Source organism: Ptychodera flava, chromosome 9 (genome assembly GCF_041260155.1).
Source record: "Ptychodera flava strain L36383 chromosome 9, AS_Pfla_20210202, whole genome shotgun sequence".
NCBI lineage: Eukaryota > Metazoa > Hemichordata > Enteropneusta > Ptychoderidae > Ptychodera > Ptychodera flava.
In genome coordinates this window covers 9,795,496-9,813,676 of record NC_091936.1, presented here as the reverse complement: position 1 = coordinate 9,813,676, position 18,181 = coordinate 9,795,496, and positions in this window count along the sequence as shown.

Below are 18,181 nucleotides of genomic sequence, written 5' to 3'. Positions count from 1 at the left end.
TGTAATTGTTCGAGATTCGTGTCAGAATAGATTTTCTTCAATTTTTCACCGACTGCTACTTTTAACCTTGAGTTACAAAATCGTTACTCTACTTGGAGGTAGGAAACAGAGTTTCAATGGTAGCCCTGCTCTATAAATATAAACGCTGCTCTAACGTGGCAAGGGACTGTTGGTCTACAACACGCAGTTGACGCAAACTCGAAGATTCTTAGACTGACACGTCCGCGTCGAGTTCTGAAACTGTGGAAGACGCAAAGCTAGGATGCAACTACAGCAATTGATCCAGTCCCATTGCTCAGCAATCATGCTCAGTAAGAAGTTTCATCTTGACAGTACTGGACGTAAAAACTAACGTACGCAGCTAAGCTGGTCCTACGCAACACGGCGTTTCAATAAACTTCATGGCTTTATCACTGTATACAACCTCTCTGCGGGCAGGAAGCTGAAAACGCGGTGACGATTGCGCAATCAAAAACAGGAAAACACAATTTCATCGAAAGCAAAGTGACATCAATTTTACTAAATATATACGCAGCCAGCGATTTTTTCGCTTGATAATCATATTTTAAGGTAGCGACTCAGGTTCATTGTCACTTATTTTCAATCCTCATTTTCACAAAGAAGACGTGGTCACACACCTGACATGTGGTACTTTTTTTATCTGCTCGGTCACCGAAGAGTTCAGAAAATTTGTTAGTTTTTCAAAAACAGTGCGCATACGGCTGTTTTACTCAAAAATACGTGTTTTTTAGTTTTTTTACTCAAAAAAGTGTAAGTACAAATTTCCAATCGGCCTTGGTGATCTGTTTACGGCAATCGACGGCTGGGTATACTGGGCAAAAAAACCGTGTCCCGGATTTTTGAAATTCGCTTTTGTTTTCGCACAATGAGCCTTCAAAGTGTCAACTTGACGATTTTTGCATAAATTATCGGCCTTTGTTCACGTTTGTCAGGATATCTTCACTTCCAGGCCTTTTATCGGAAATCTGAGACATGGTCTTTCAGATATATTCATTCACTGTCCACAGGTGAAAAATCAGGCTAATCTGTCCAGGCGCCACCGACTTATACTTATTTGAATAATGTACGCACTGCCAAAAACGGAACTGAGAAAATCGACGATTTGTGTAAACGACCTATGCGTCACACATTGTGACCAAGAAGTCCGACTCGCGCACTATTTTCTGCGAATTTTCTTACACAGGACTAAGTTGAAATATTTAGAGTCAGTTTGGGAATTTGAATATGTTTAGGACTGCAGATCGTATGAAAATAGAAAGAAATTATAAACTGAACTGGCAAATGCTTAGTGCCAGCAGTGGGTGGTATTTACACAACAAACACAGAGGGGTAATTAGCGATTTAATCCATTTTTGGAACGTTTAACTAGCATATTAACTGTATACTGTTGTCTCAACGGTTACAATCTGGTTACCAGAGTTCACAGTCAAGACGAAGACGTCGAAACTTGTGTAAAAAAGTCTATCTGATCGAGACCTGTGTGCTGTCGTCGCGCGATCGCGTCGGGCATTCACTTGTTCTTGTCTCCAGTTGTCTACTTCCTGTCTTGCGATCGGCAATTTATGCATGTTCTTTGTGAAAATGATTGTCAAGTTCATGTTAGCGCCGACACTGTGCGAACGGGACATCACTTGCTAGTTTCCTACCTCAAGATGAGATGAACACATGTAACTCTTGACAACATAAAATGTCTGTTGTATTTTCTTAGCTTTTGCACCGCACTGCAAACTTGTCGCCCTTCGTTACGACGGAGAGATTGACTCGTGTTATTTGATCAAACTTTATTTATATGTGTTCTTGTACCGATTTTATCAAACTAATAATAATCACGCCGTAGCGTAGAACAGTGCAGGCTGTCATCGACAGCGTGTTCCGAGAGACAGAGTACCGACTAGTCTACAGTGGAGTCACTCGACTTGCGCAATACCAGCGCACACATAATAATTTCGGAGATTTTTACTTTTAGTCAAACTTTTGATGACTGACCTCATATAGCAACCAGATATGAACTGAAAATGCTCACGTGTTTCATACAGTTATGTGTAAATTTGAACCTTTGCCACATGTTTGCAACTTCATTGAAAGTATTATGATCAACATAATGAACAATAATCACCGCTGATTAATTCTCAAAGGTCATGAAGTATACAAATATGTAATTAGCTGAAATAAAAATATTAAAGTTCTTTGACTGCTGTCATTTATATAGCAAGTGTAATTACCGTTGGCAAGTCCTTCAAGCCATATATGCCGAGCTGTGAAAGCTCATTAGATATGCAAATTGTAAATTAGCTGACATGAAAATGTGAAATGACTTTCGATATTGTTTTAACCAGGTATAATCATCAATGTTGTCATGTTTTGCCAACTTTGATCAAGTAATCCCAGTATATATCCCTAATAAGCAAAGTTCATTAAATATGTAAATTAGGAATTGACTTCAGTAAAAATGCTAATGATTGTCAATAATGTTGTATCATGGTATCTGCAATATATGTAGCAAGTTTTGTCAACTTTGGTCAAGTCAATTCAGATATATATCTCTAATTAGGAAAGTTCATTAAACATGCAAATTAGGAATTTGCTGAAGAGAAATGATTAATGACTTTCAATAATATTGTATTACAGTGTCTGAAATGTACATAGCAAGTTACATCAATTTTGATCAAGTCAATTCAGATGAATATCCCTAAGTATGAAATTCATTTAATATGCAAATTAGGAATTGGCTGAAGTAAAAATAGCGTCAATGACACTGTAGCTCCCATCCTGGACTATTTAGTGTTTGTTCTCTGGTCAGATATTTGAACATGTGTGAAAGGGATAAAGTGCATGAAGTGAAAATACTTAAATGAAATGTACTGGAGACAGTGAAATATGTTTAATATAATTATTCAGAATATAAAATGGAAAAAATACAGAATTAGATATATCGAATACTGTGATACAACCATTAACTCAACAAGTCATTTACAATGACATAGTCCCCACTTGTAATAGGAGTACTAGTCTTGATGGGGCAGGAAAATGTGGTCATTAAGAAGTATCATTGGAGTGTATATGTTGAGATCTATGGGCATATAGGTCTATGTCATTGTTCCCAATTTGAAACACATGAGGCATGTCTAAGTTACGGTTCTAAATTGGGAAAAAAGATCAGACCTCTAGCAGTATTGGCCAGCCAAGAAATACATATGCGCATTATAAATGAGGTACAAGATGTGACATCTTAAGGTCTAATATCCTATCAAAATTGGAGGGTATAGAACTTGTGGTTACTGAAATATGCATATATATGTATAATCAAGGTCAAAGGTCATCAAGGTCACATGACATTTGAAAAAAAAATATATTGCTAATTAATCCCTATATGCCAAAAAATCAGATCTCTAGCTCTATTCGCTTGCCCAGAATTAGATGTGTACATAATTAATGAGTAAAGCGTGTGTTGTCATAAGGTCTCCCATCCTACTAAATACAAAGGACATAGCACTTGTGGTTACTTATTTATTGACATAAACATATATTTTAGGTAAAAGGTCATCGAGGTCATATGACATTTGGTCAAAAAATTTCTCTCCTATAGTTATCCCTATATACCAAAAATCAGACATCCAGCTCTATTGGCTCGCTCAGAATGAGATATGTGCATAATTATTGAGGTACAGTATGTGGCGTCATAAGTGTCCCAATCATACCAAACATGAAGGGTGTAGCACTTGTGGTTACCGAGTTATGGAAAAATATGTATATTTGAGGTCAAAGGTCACCGAGGTCACGTGACATTTTGTCCAAAAAATTGTTTTGCTAAGTTATCCCTATATACCAAAAATCAGACCTCTAGCTCTATTGGCTCACTCAAAATTAGATATGTGCATAATTAATGAGGTACAATATGTGGCGTCATAAGGTGTCCCATCATACCATACATGAAGGCTGTAGCACTTGTGGTTACTGAGTTATGGACAAATATGTATATTTGAGGTCAAAGGTCACCGAGGTCACGTGACATTTTGTCAAAAAAATTGTATTGCTAAGTTATCCCTATATACCAAAAATCAGACCCCTAGCTCTATTGGATCGCTCAAAATTAGATATGCACATAATTAATGAGGTACAATATGTGGCGTCATAAGGTGTCCCATCATACCATACATGAAGGCTGTAGCACTTGTGGTTACTGAGTTATGGACAAATATGTATATTTGAGGTCAAAGGTCACCGAGGTCACGTGACATTTTGTCAAAAAAAAAGTATTGCCAAGTTATCCCTATATACCAAGAATCAGACCTCCAGCTCTATTGGCTCGCTCAAAATTAGATATGCACATAATTAATGAGGTACAATATGTGGCGTCATAAGGTGTTTCATCATACCATACATGAAGGCTGTAGCACTTGTGGTTACTGAGTTATGGACAAATATGTATATTTGAGGTCAAAGGTCACCGAGGTCACGTGACATTTTGTCAAAAAAATTGTATTGCTAAGTTATCCCTATATACCAAAAATCAGACCTCTAGCTCTATTGGCTGGCTCAGAATGAGATATGCGCATAATTAATGAGGTACAATATGTGGCGTCATAAGCTGTCCCATCATACCATACATGAAGGCTGTAGCACTTGTGGTTACTGAGTTATGGACAAATATGTATATTTGAGGTCAAAGGTCACCGAGGTCACGTGACATTTTGTCAAAAAAATTGTATTGCTAAGTTATCCCTATATACCAAAAATCAGACCTCTAGCTCTATTGGCTCGCTCAAAATTAGATATGCGCATAATTAATGAGGTACAATATGTGGCGTCATAAGCTGTCCCATCATACCATACATGAAGGCTGTAGCACTTGTGGTTACTGAGTTATGGACAAATATGTATATTTGAGGTCAAAGGTCCCCGAGGTCACGTGACATTTTGTCAAAAAAATTGTATTGCTAAGTTATCCCTATATACCAAAAATCAGACCTCTAGCTCTATTGGCTCGCTCAGAATGAGATATGCGCATAATTAATGAGGTACAATATGTGGCGTCATAAGCTGTCCCATCATACCATACATGAAGGCTGTAGCACTTGTGGTTACTGAGTTATGGACAAATATGTATATTTGAGGTCAAAGGTCACCGAGGTCACGTGACATTTTGTCAAAAAAATTGTATTGCTAAGTTATCCCTATATACCAAAAATCAGACCTCTAGCTCTATTGGCTGGCTCAGAATTAGATATGCGCATAATTAATGAGGTACAGGATGTGATGTCATAAGGTCTCCCATCATACCAAATATGAAGGGTGTAGCACTTGTGGTTACTTAGTTATGGCCATATACTCATATTTAAGGTCAAAGGTCATCGAGGTCACATGACATTTTGTCAAAAAAATTGTATTGCTAAGTTATCCCTATATACTTATTTTCACTTTGTTTAGTGTGATTAGATATTATTTTAGCTGAAAAAAGGGTCCAGGGAAAGTAAGGAAAATCCAGTATTCCACAGTGTAACAATTGGCTGAAAATATAAAATTTCTTTCAGTCTCTAGAATCCGAAACCGAATCCGAAACCGAGTCTAATTTCAGCATCGTCTAGCCAGAGTGTAACGTGGGGATAGCGCCCTCAAACCACAGATACCGGCTTCCCATAGACTACCATGTATCAGAAAAATTAAAACTGTGATAACTTCATTAATATGCAAGCCACGCCCACCAAAACCTTTTCAGTTCTAGCCATTTGAATTCTGAAGATGTCTACCAAATTTGACTGAAATACGTTCAGCCGTTTTTGAGAAAATGGACCAACAGACAGACAGACAGACACACACACACACAGACGGACAGACAGACAGACATCGCTGCGACATATGCCCACGTGTGTAAACACGTGAGCAAAAAATTGCTAGTTTCAGCACTTTTAGAAGTTGAGCCGGGTTTGTTTTACGTTCAGTGTTGAGGTCCAGCTAGCAGCTGTGGAGTCTGCGGGTAATTGATAAGTTTAGACAACACGCACACAAGAATCATTTGTGAACCCTCGCAATTCACGTTTGACGTAATTTAATTTTTGGGTTATATTTAAAGAAAGAAAAGGCATGAAATAAAAAAATATTTGCATTTCGTTTCGAAAAATTTGCAGATCGGTGAACTTGCTTTTGTGAATCTACCATGAGAGAAAATGCCGAGAGTGTTTGACCGGTTGACCTCGCTGTTAATTTTATGCAGGAAATTACAATAACAATGCTTGGTCGAATGACGCAGTGCCTTGAGGGTGGATCACCAGTGGTATATGGGGAGGAGTACCTTCCCGATGGTGATAAGTGGTGCAGATTACCGTCGCCTAGGTGACTGGCGTATACGCGTGCCAAAAGACACCTATGGTTGATTTCCTGTTGACCAGTCGGATGGCAGAGTTGCAAATACCTGGACTGAACCATTTGGTTTTTTGTGGGTGTCGGTGGTACTTTGACAATATAAGTAAAGATGCACATATATTGAGTTTATTGTCTTGTTTATGAGCGGCCAGTATTTCCAACAGCATAATTATGTGCATTAATTTTGCCCTTGAAGAAATAAATAATTTTCGAATAAAACATCGCGAATGTAACTACATTCCTTAAGCTCGACGTACACTTAAGTGCCCCAAAGAACCATGAAATCGCCCGACTTTCGATTGAAGAGATGAGTTTTGCCAAACCGCGTATACAGAAAAAGTGGCAGATGACTTTATTTTTAGAATTTAGACAGTATAGCGAGATGTAAAAAATGTGAAACAGGCTCCCCACCTAACTATCCTAAATGTTTTTGTGTCGAGTTTGTGTTTGATTCGTTTCGAAAAATAATGTGTTCCTACATTCTTATCCGATTGTTTGTGATAATGAAATGTTTGTTTCGCTTTGGATATTTGTAGAGAAGTTTGGATTAGTGTGTACGGTAATGTTTTGTTTGTGTGGGGAAAGCTTATGGCGAGACGCAGCCGGACCTATGTTGTTACAAAAGTTGATAGAGTCGCCCTTTGACGCTTGCGTTTCGAAACCCGAGTGTGGTTTCTCATCAGTCGCAGTGTAGATTCTTTCCTTAGTTTGTGTTTGTGAAAATTTATTTTAATGCATTTTAGTGGTCTTGCTTTCCGATTAGCGAGGCAAGTATATTAATTTTGGTCACGTTGTGAGTCCGTTTGGTGGTTCGGTTTGTTTGTTCTATATTTCTTTACTTCGGTAAATTTTGTTTTGACTGGTGTGTCTTTTAGATTTTTGCGGAGGTTTGTGAATTTTTAGGCAATAAGTACCACTGCGGGGTACGGATTTTATGTTTATTGATCAAGATACTTACAAGTATCCTGGTTGATGTGCTTGTTCTCGTACATTTTAATTAACAGTTCATTTACTTTGTTTACTGTTTGTTCTGGCTTGTTGTGTATAATACTGAGTGTTACGTAATTGCCTTTCGCATTCGAGTACGTAATCGTTTGTGTTGACAATAACGAAAAACCGACCCTTGTCGAAGGGTTATTTCCCAAAATTTGTCCAATGTTTGCAAGCTGGTTTATCGCGATTCTTTTGGCACGCGACATGTTTTGTTTCCTTGTTTGAAAGGGTATCTCTAGAAGTGCGAGTTTAGCAGCTTCAGATAGCTTTCAAGTTTTTGTTTTTTTGTTGTTCGTGGAGTCCAATTTGACTTTCTTTGAATTGGTGTTGTTGCGATTGTTTGTGTCTCACGATGTAGCGTAGTCACATTATACGACTTTATTTGTTGAAATCCTGAGGTGGTTTTATTCTGTTTGGTTTTGTTGGTGTCCGAATGAATTTTAAGGCTTTTGCCTAGTACTATTTTTCGGAGTTTCATAGTTTGAGCGATGATAGGTTGTTGTTGAATTTCATGTTGTTGTCGGCTTTTCTTTGGAAATAGCTGATTTATTTCCACGGCCATGTTTTCTGTTACGTTACTGTGATTGTTTATTTTGTATTTAATGTTGTGTTTCAGTTGTTTGTTATGTGTACGATTTTTGTCATTTCTTTTAAGTGTTTGTGTGTTCTATGTCATCTTATCGTATTTTTTGGTAGTTCCCTTTTTGGAGTATTTGGTGGCCCTGAAAGGGCCGCTTGGTATGGGTTTTTTGTTAGCGCTTGGCGCGTTTGTTTTGGCGATAAGCCTAGCTTTTTATGCTTCTTTTCGCCGATTCGATGTGCTTGGTGAGTAGGTGTTTGCCGCCTTCTTGTCACTGTGTGTGCGTACATGGACAGTCTGCATAGCCCTTGAATGTGGTCTCGATTTTGATCAAACTTACAATTTAGGAGTATATATCAAAACTGATAAATGATTTATGTGATTACTGTAGCTATAGATAGGCTACATTCAGGACGGGCAGCGACGGGCAGTAATTAGTAGGCAAAACAGGTGGTTTTCACCGTGGGCAGAACTCGGTGCAATGATACTGAACATTAATAGTAAGCCTGTCACCTTGAAGGTAATGCTGTAGGTGAAACAGGAGCGTGTGAAACAAGACACAATGGTACAAACAACACCACAAGTGAAACGTACACACAGAAATACACGCGTTCCTACGTTGTGCCCACCCGGGCCACGCGATTAAAATATGACTGATACTGCTGGATAGTGTTAATTGGGTCGGTAAACAGTCAATTAATAGTTTAATTGACTACCTGGGTGATTGGCAGGTCGTGTCCAACGACGCATATGCAAAGCAGGCCAAGAGACAAAAGCCCCCAAAGTTATTGACAGCTGGCCAGGGGTCACTATGAATACGTAATGAAGCTTCACTACGCAGAAACTGCGTAGTCAAGCCCTTCTTAACCGGTCAAACTCTCTCGGCATTTTCCGGCATGACATTATGTGTGTATGAACTCCTGCACTGGCTTGGGAAACTCCTTGACATAAATGTCGCGTGATGTCGGGTACGGTGTTGTTCAAGGTTTCTCAGCAGACACGAAAAGACTGCACGATAGAAAGATGAAACTTCGAGTTTAAAAATATAAAAGAACACGATACTAACACCAAGCATGTACAGCAAGAGTGATAAAATTATCGCAACTAACAGAAGTTTCATCTCGCTCAGGCTAATTTTTGGACTCGGGTATGTAATCAGCATAGCCTAATATGTTCGAAAAGCAGCATGTCAAATACTTTCATAGTTGTTGAACTGAGCACGTCTCCGTTATCGTCTGCGTCCTCGGCCAAATCTGACTCTTCACTGCATTCTTGATCGTTATTGCAGGGAGTATGAGCCAAAGTCGGACTGTTTTACATTTAAATCGACCTTTGCGCACGTTGCCGTCTTTTTCAGGTCCGCTTTTGTGGACCTCGCTTGCTTTTTCGACGGTACGGAGCGCGAGCGCTGGCTTTGGTCTGCTCGACGTGTTTGCCGTACCGATACATGCGGAGTTCAAAACGCTGAGCATAACGTTGAAGATGGCGCATGCGCACTATACCGCCAAGCCTATACATAATCTCTGCGTGTTTATCAAAGATATCGTGGTCGGTAATCCGTGACCGTTAAGACAAAAGGGAAATAATGGCACGCGGTGTAGCTGATAGTTTGCCATTTTAGTAATATTTCAGGAATTTCCCGGTACGATGTGACCCAACACCTTTCCCCAAAAGAAAGACCACGTGTCAGTGGTTCGAAATTTGAAATAAAAAAAAAATTGCTAAAATTGACCTTTGAACCTGAGTCGCATCGTTAACTGCTACACTACAGTCTACAATTAATGTGCCAATTTGTATTTAGCAAAAAGATTATCTCTGGATTAAACTCCGAGTGACAGTTGTGTTAATAAGCCTAACGCTTACGCCGCTAACCGGCCGTTTCAGTGTCCATTTTCTTTCAATTTTCACGTCATGTATCATTTCATTTATACCACAACTTTAGACAATTGTATAAAAAAGTCTTGAACCTTATTATTGGCAGGGAACTTCCACCGAAAATGCGAGCGAACCGGTTTTTTAAAAAGACTTTGTGAGACTGAAAGGGGCGCATGCACATTCCTGCGATTTACTCCGTTCCGTTTTGGCAATGTATCGCAACTTCTGGAGAGTGTACTTGGCGCTTCGTTGACGGATTAGCCTTGTCTTTGCACAAATGGTAGTTGGTGATTGTTTCTACAAACCAGTGTCCCAAAAGTTCGATAATATTCAGAAAACAACGATATCGTGGCAAATGTGGATAGAAGTCGTTAATGAATTCAGAATCCACCACTTATCACTTTCAAGGCTAATTATGCAAAAACAAAGTGCAGTATCAAAAATCCAAAAGACGATTTTAAAACACTTTACACTTTACCTCGATTGCCGTAAACGGCTCACCTATGGCCATCACTCCCTCGTACTTACACATTTTAAATAAAAAAAAATCAAAAGCGCACATTTTTGAGCAAAAGAAACGCACGCAAATTTTGAAACATTCTCACGACTTTTGTAATCTTCAATTGTCGAGCAACCCAAATATATACTACCTTTGGGTGTATAGATTCATTTTAATGGTGAAAAATCAGTTTAAAGATAAGTGTCTGTAAACATGAGTCTTCATGGACGGCGTTGCATCTTTATGCATCTTTAGGGACCCAATAGATTTTGCAGTACTGATAAAGATGTCACTTAAATCTTTGGTCAAGGAATCTATATTATGTTGATGTAAATCATTTATATCGAGTGTTTTTAAGTTTCTATCCCAGGATGTCAATTGTAGCTATATGATTATTAAATGCTTCTTTAATGGCACCAGCCAAATCAGTCTGTCAGGTTGTTTTAAGAGCTTTCCTATAATGTTGGTTCGTGGGTTTGTGGGTTCGACAATACATGTAGGACGTCAGAGTACTGTCAATAAAAACTCATGTTTTGGCTCTGAAATGTCAATTTTGCTACTTAGATTAAAAGAGCAATATACATCAATCTGAAAGGCTATTATCAAACAAGTCAATTTCAAATTCAGTAATAAGTGGAAAAAGGGAAGACGAGGCTATTGCATAATCAATTGTGCTTGAACCATTCGGTTTGAAACAAGTAAAATTACTAGAACCATGATCAGCACCAAATCTGCCAATCCACCCAATCTAATTATTTTCAGATTCACACCTTTACACACTGTGAAATCATTATTTAAATGAAAATCAAATAAAGTGAAATTAAAATGAAAACATTTCCCAGTGAAATAAAAAATAAAAGTTAAATGAGAAAATTCAAATCAGAAACGAAAATAAAACTTCAAAGTAAAGTGAAAATAAGAGTAAATTAAAAATAACACGAAAACGAACGAAATGCATTACAAGTATGACAGACATCTGCCATAGTACACCAGCGTGCCGCAAATCCGAGGAGTTTGCCTGAGGTTTTGTCTACGGCGTCAGCAGGGCTGTGGTTAGCCATGCGTACGATGCTGCTTTCCGGCGTTCTACGCCCTCCAAAGTGGTGGGAGCCGTATAACGCCCGAAACACACAGCATCGAACTAGGCTGTGATTAGTTGCAATGATCAGTTCAGTACTTTAGGGTCGGACCATTTGATTTAGGGGGGTGGGATGGGCGGCAGGAAATGGGTATGGCGACAATTTTTTCTACCTACCTGGTAGCAATTTTTTTGCCAAAGGTTGCTTCACAGCAATATTTTTATTGGTAGAGTCAAAGCAATTTATTTTTCAAAATACACAATCACGCTTTAATTTTTGGTAAACAATACAAATCATTACCAAAGCAATTACATTTATTGTTAAGCAAATTAGCCACCACTCTACAGAAAATCCTGGGGAGAACACTGTAAGCAGGTATACTTGTTCTTTTCAACGCGTATTGAGATCACTGTTTGTGTATAGGATAGTTTGTATTTTTGGTATTCTAGTAATTTGTTTTTGTAAAGATCAGTTTGTTGTTTCTTGCATGTTCGTGCGATGTTTAGTTTTATTTTCATACATCTCAAGTAACAGCTCGTGTACTGAGTTGACTTTCATGTGTGTCACTCGAGTTGAATTTTACGTTTTATTTTATCACACCTATTTTTTAGGTCGGCCACGTACCAGACTAGGACAAGGGCCTAGTATTTTATTTTACCTATGAGATAGATCTCATATGCATTGCTTACTTTTGAGCTGATATCAATGTATATTTTTCATTATGTTTTTGTCATTTTCATAGTTTTATTTTAAAACAATCTTCTCGGCAGCCGCTTGACTGGTCGCTTTGAAAATTTGTTTGGAAGTAGACAGGATGTTGTCTTTCAGTTTGTTAAAATCATGGCAAACTTTGTCAATTTTGTCAAAATAAAAACAATATCAGAATCTGTTCTTGCTCTTTCTTTGAAATCTGGTTTTATTGCGTTTTCTTATCGTGAATTTTAAAAATTTTAATAAAATCGTCAGTATCATACATTTTTGGCAATTATTATCATTTTAGTCAACATTTTATTCTTAGACATCACTATTTTAATTGGAAAACAAGTTGAAAGTTTATATCCAACATGTAGAGATCAGCGGACTGTTAGAAAAGTGTTTCACTGAGATTTACATGCTTAGTTCATTTTTCCTTACAAAAAGTTAAACCTTTTTAAAGCATTTGTTTAATTGTGTGAGTATAACACAGATAAGTGTTTTATTTGTTCTTTGATACTTTTTTACCAATGATTTACCTAAATACAGTAATATATATTGGTTTTTTATTCTTATCAGGAAGTTTACAAATCTTATCATTTACATTTTCAGTCATTGTTTGCATTTCACCAAGGCAATGTCAACAAATGTGACTGAAGACTTGAGTTAAAGCAATTACACACCCAATGAATATTACAAATCATAGACGTTCACTGAGATATGAATGGAAGATTAATATTCTTTTCTTTATTATGAAATATGGCATACAACAGGACATTGACCATGGACGTATTTTTTCACTGTTGTTTTTTTCTCTAGTAAACTTTGAGACAAAATATTAAACTTTAATAGACATATCTATTAACAAACTGTTACGCTTCATAATGAGATGTATTTGTTTATTGATTTAAATCTCTTTTGTAGACTTGACAAACAACCTCACGTTTATTCTAACACTGGCAGCATTGCAGCAGCAGAATACAAGTTCACTTTCATTTACTGTCACTCTGTATGCGCGGTCACTCCAGACAGAATGACCGTGATTCGTGCCACTGAGAAGAGATTTCTACTTCTACAGATACCAATTCAAAATTCCACAAATAGGTGGCAGCTCCAAAGACAATATAATTCTATTTTCAAAGATTCTTGTTCAAAAATGCCTCCGCAGGCGGCAGCTCCAGAGACCAATGAATGCTAGTCAACCACCAAAGGGGGCATCACAGCAATTTTTTTTAGCCTTCCAAGAAGCAAATTTTTTTCCGTCTCTTCTGCAAGGACAATTTTTCCCAGCATTTGGCCGGCAACAATTTTTTTTTCAAAAATCCTCGAGCGCCCCCAATCAAATGCGCCACCCTTTAGTTCCCTTAGTTCGGGGTTTTGCCTGGGTTTTTTGGTCGGACGGCAATTCGCCAATAATAGCATAACAGTGTAAAAACTGCAGGGTTACTGATTACAGAGCGCTTACTCTATGGATGACCTTGATTTACTCGGAGCATGGAGGTAGAAAGACAGACCGTCTTTCTTTCGAGCGACTTCAGTTGGCTTTGTAGTCTGCAGGCCCGAAGTTGAGTGTTAAGACAGTTTCCGCAGCCGACGCTGAGTTCCCTATTTGCAAATAACACAACAAACCTGGGCACTTTGGCAAGGGTCCGGAATAAGACTTTGCCAACCACCGAGAGCCATGATGGCCTGAGAGCGAGTGTCGAAGGCGCCAGAGGCTCGCCTGTACCAGCGGACAAGGAAACGAACGTACAATGTAGAATAGGCGGAATGCTATGGAAAGCCGTTCGGGACCCCCGGCGACAACAGTCAAACCAATGCAAAATTACATAGGAATGCAGCGGCGACAACTGTTACACAAATCTGGCTGTACAACTGGCGACAACAACAAAATTTTGACCGGCACCGACAACTCCAGAGCCGACAACTGTAGATTATCACCCGACACCTACAACTTATCACCCGACACCTACAACTTAAAAGCCGACACCTACAACTACAGCTGGCTAACTGGCCTGGCAGCGGCAGCGCTGTTCATTTGGAAGCGCCTGCGCACTTTGATTGTACTCGATGCCGCTGGCGACAACTCCAGTCAATTCAAGCGGCGCCTACAACAGTGATTTGTTCATTAGTAAACGCATGCGCACTAAGTTGTACCATAGACTCTCGAGAAAAACGGGACAGGCAACTGCTGAGGTTTCTTTGTGCGATCTATCTTTGAATATATTAAAGTTTATTTGCCAAGCGGTCCCCGACAACAATACTTCGTACTTAACACTGAATCTCATTAACGATCAAACTGACGTTCTGAATATGTACACTTTGCTCTTGCGTGGCAAGTTCCGAGTAATGACACAGAGAATTTTGAGGGTTTTTTGATACTAGTCATGGTGAATGTTCTGGTAACGATGAAGATCACATTTTGGATTCAAGCCGAGGCCAACGGGAAAAAAACAGACGATAAAAACAGTGTACATTTAGCCATAGACGCTACAGAAAACTCTTGCTAGATATCGACAATATAAGTTTACATTCCCTACCATAAAAATCTCCGATAACAACAAACATTTACAAGTTGGACAGGTTTACACTTCCCCAGTCCTGCGAAACGAAAATCTGACCTTTATTTCATCTGTCACGCAACATTTGACGAAAATCAGGGAACACAAAAAATGACTACTCCATCGGAGCTCAAAAACGACCTCTAACATTTTGGTACTGTTTTAGCCTAAAGAAACACCAAAGTTCGGATAAGCTACACATGTTTACATCCGCAAAGTACTAGAAAATACATTTGTAACACTGACTTTCGCTGTCAGGAGAAACTTCGCGATAAATCGGGAATATCCATCGGTTGGTGGAGTCAGAAGCGGTAAGGTAGACATGCATTTACACAAAGCTGAACGCTGTCCTCGTAAATTTGGCCGTTCACAGTTTCAAACAACAACATTTCAGTAGATAACATACATACTTTACCGAATCATGGAGCACTCCTCGCACAGAAAATATTCCGACGGTTAAAAAACTGCAAAAACGAGGGAAAATTCGGAGATACACGGACGATTGCGGAATGTAAACAACTCTGTGATGTCAACTGCTGTTAAATCTGGAACTGCAGCGGTATGTGTTTCGGATTTCTATTCGAAACTTTGTCACTTTACAGCAACATACTGACTCTCTGCAGACTTCTAGTTGCATCGAATCTCGCTACCAATATGTAAAAAGTACTTTAAAACCATTTTGACGAATTCTTCTCAAACTAGTTGTAACACTTTTATTTCTAAAAATGGACTTGCGGGTAATCCGGAATAACTTGTAATCCGAAAACATTATTACCGTATACCCGCATGCACGTGTCTATGAACCGGACGTTGTGCAATCGATCGGGCCCAGCTTCATTCCTTCACCGACCCATTAACACCTCTTAATTATTCAAAGATAGATCAGACGCTGCTAATCCCATAGACCCTTTGTTCTCTATCGGAGTTGCCTGTCCCGTTTTTCTCGAGAGTCTATGGTTGTACCAAAATCCGCTGGCGACAACTCTTGGCACTGCTTGCAGCGGCGGCGACGGTGGTGCTCACTACCAAACGCATGCGCATTTAGATTATACACAAGACCTACCACTCTGACAGTGCTGTTAATGATTAATTGTCAGTAATGCAGTTTTAAGGTCTATTGGGAATATTAGGAACTGTCACATGTATACTTCTCTCTCTCTCTCTCTCTCTCTCTCTCTGTGGTCCTTTTGATCTATAGTAAGATTGGTTGTTTAACCTTTATGGGTGACTATGGCTTGCTATAATCATTGTTAACGTCTGGAGCGACACGGGGGGAAGGGTTTAGACCTTGACATGTATGGGTCACCATGCGTCACCTACCTTACACTTCTAGATGCATTTGAGATGTAACCTAATCTACCAACCGCCTCGATTACCGTTATCTCAACAAATTACATCACCCTTTCCACATCATTATCCATGCGCACATCAGTGTGTTCAAAGCTATTTTTCGTCCATTTCAATCCCTGCCACGCTCAAGTTCACATCGCAAAATTTGCCATGCCAAAATCGAAGAAAACCAAGGGCCGCGCCTACGCCCGGGCGCCACCCGTACATCGACGAGGACAAAGAGACGCCCAGCGCACCTCGACACATTCCTACTCCAGCCAGTACCGACGGAAACCACACCAACCAACCCTGCCGTCGACATGCCGACAACAGCCGCAGCGGCAGCCGACCCAAGTATATCAGACCACATCGCCAAACTGATAGAAACCGGCATTGCAAGCGCCATTGACTCAATCCGACGTGAACTACGGCAGCCAGATACCAGCAACGCCACAGCAACGGCGCCCATCCCGACGTCCAACTTGCAAGTCCAGCCAACTGATACAGCCGTTGGTGCACTATCACCTGCCTCAGTCGTCGTCGCTGGGCCGGCGACGCTCGCCGCGCCGTCCAGCTCGCTACCTACCCAAGGCCACCCAAGTAATCATCCCGCTAATCACGTTAATGAATACCAACCCACCATCACAGCTACCCCACCAGCCTTGACCACCAGCGGTGGCGCTGCGCACATCCGGGATAACTCCACCGCTAGCGGCGCACCTCATAACAACAACACGAGCAATATGGCCGCGCCCTACAGTCAACTCGCCCAGCCAGCTGGTCACAACGCAACGCCATGGCGCCCACCGCCTAGAGCCGGACCAACGGGCAATACTTCAGCAGCAATACCCCCAGCCGACCTGCTCCTGCCGTACGTCGACCAGTCAACACTCAACGCCTTGGCTAACCTCGGTAAGTTCATCGAATTTGGTGACTTGCACCCTGATGCCCTAGCCCCCAACTCATCCCAGGCTACCAAGACACAAGTAGCTTTTGACCCAGACAACCGTGGCGTCGCCACGTTCACAACCGAGGTGAAGCGGAAAGCCATCGACGACTTTGACACCTGGTTACAGTGCTTCCTCGTCTTCTCCTCCTATCGTACATTCTACTACCCACATTTGGCGATCCCCATGGCCAACTACCTTCGTTTCCTCGCCTCCAAAGCTGCTGCCTACAAGCCGGAGGCCTGGCTAGCCTATGACAAACACTTCCGCCTGAACGCTTCCCGCTACCCAGATAGGGCCAACTGGAGCCAGCCAAACCAAGACCTCAACTTCCAGTACTTCCAAAACCAGCCACACCTCCTGCGTCCTACCTGCTTCGGCTGTGGCCAACATGGTCATTTGAAGACTGATTGCCCAAACCGACGCAGCAGCACCACCAACCCGTTCTACTGGGAGAGCCCAGCGAACAAGAAACAGTCTGACCAACCTCCGGTTTGTCGTTCTTTCAACCGAGGCACATGCAAGACACCCTGCAACTATGGCAGACTACACAAGTGCTCCGTGTGTAACTCGACCGAACACGGTGCTCAGCAACACCACCAACGCATCAAATCAGAGACCCCCCAGCCCTTTCGAGGGAGCGACCGTCCACCCAGCGACAATCGCCACGCTACAGCCGACAACGCCAATCAACCTAACTAAGCTCTCAGCTGCCCTGCATGACCACCCGCACAAACAATTCACAGCCAGCCTCATCCACGACCTCACTCATGGTGCCGACATCGGATTCGGTGGGAACCGCGCACCACGCTACACTCGCAACGCCCAGTCCGCAATGACCGACCCGGATGCCGTCACCACCGCCATAACAAAAGAACTGCGCCTCGGCCACACAATTGGCCCGTTCGCCGTGCCACCTCTGCCAAACTTCGTCGTAAACTCGCTTGGACTTCGGCCTAAAAAATCAGGCGGCCACCGCATAATAATGGACCTATCCCAACCACGAAACGATAGTGTCAACCACTACATCAACAAGGAAGACTACACCCTCACCTACTCCCGCGTTGACGATGCCGTCGCGATATTACAGAGACTTGGCCAAGGTGCACTCATCACAAAAGTGGACATTAAGCACGCGTTCCGACTGTGACCGGTACGGAAGGCGGACTGGCACCTCCTCGGCTTTAAATGGCAAGGGCTGTTCTTCTTCGATCGCGTGCTCCCCTTTGGCCTTCGCTCTGCAC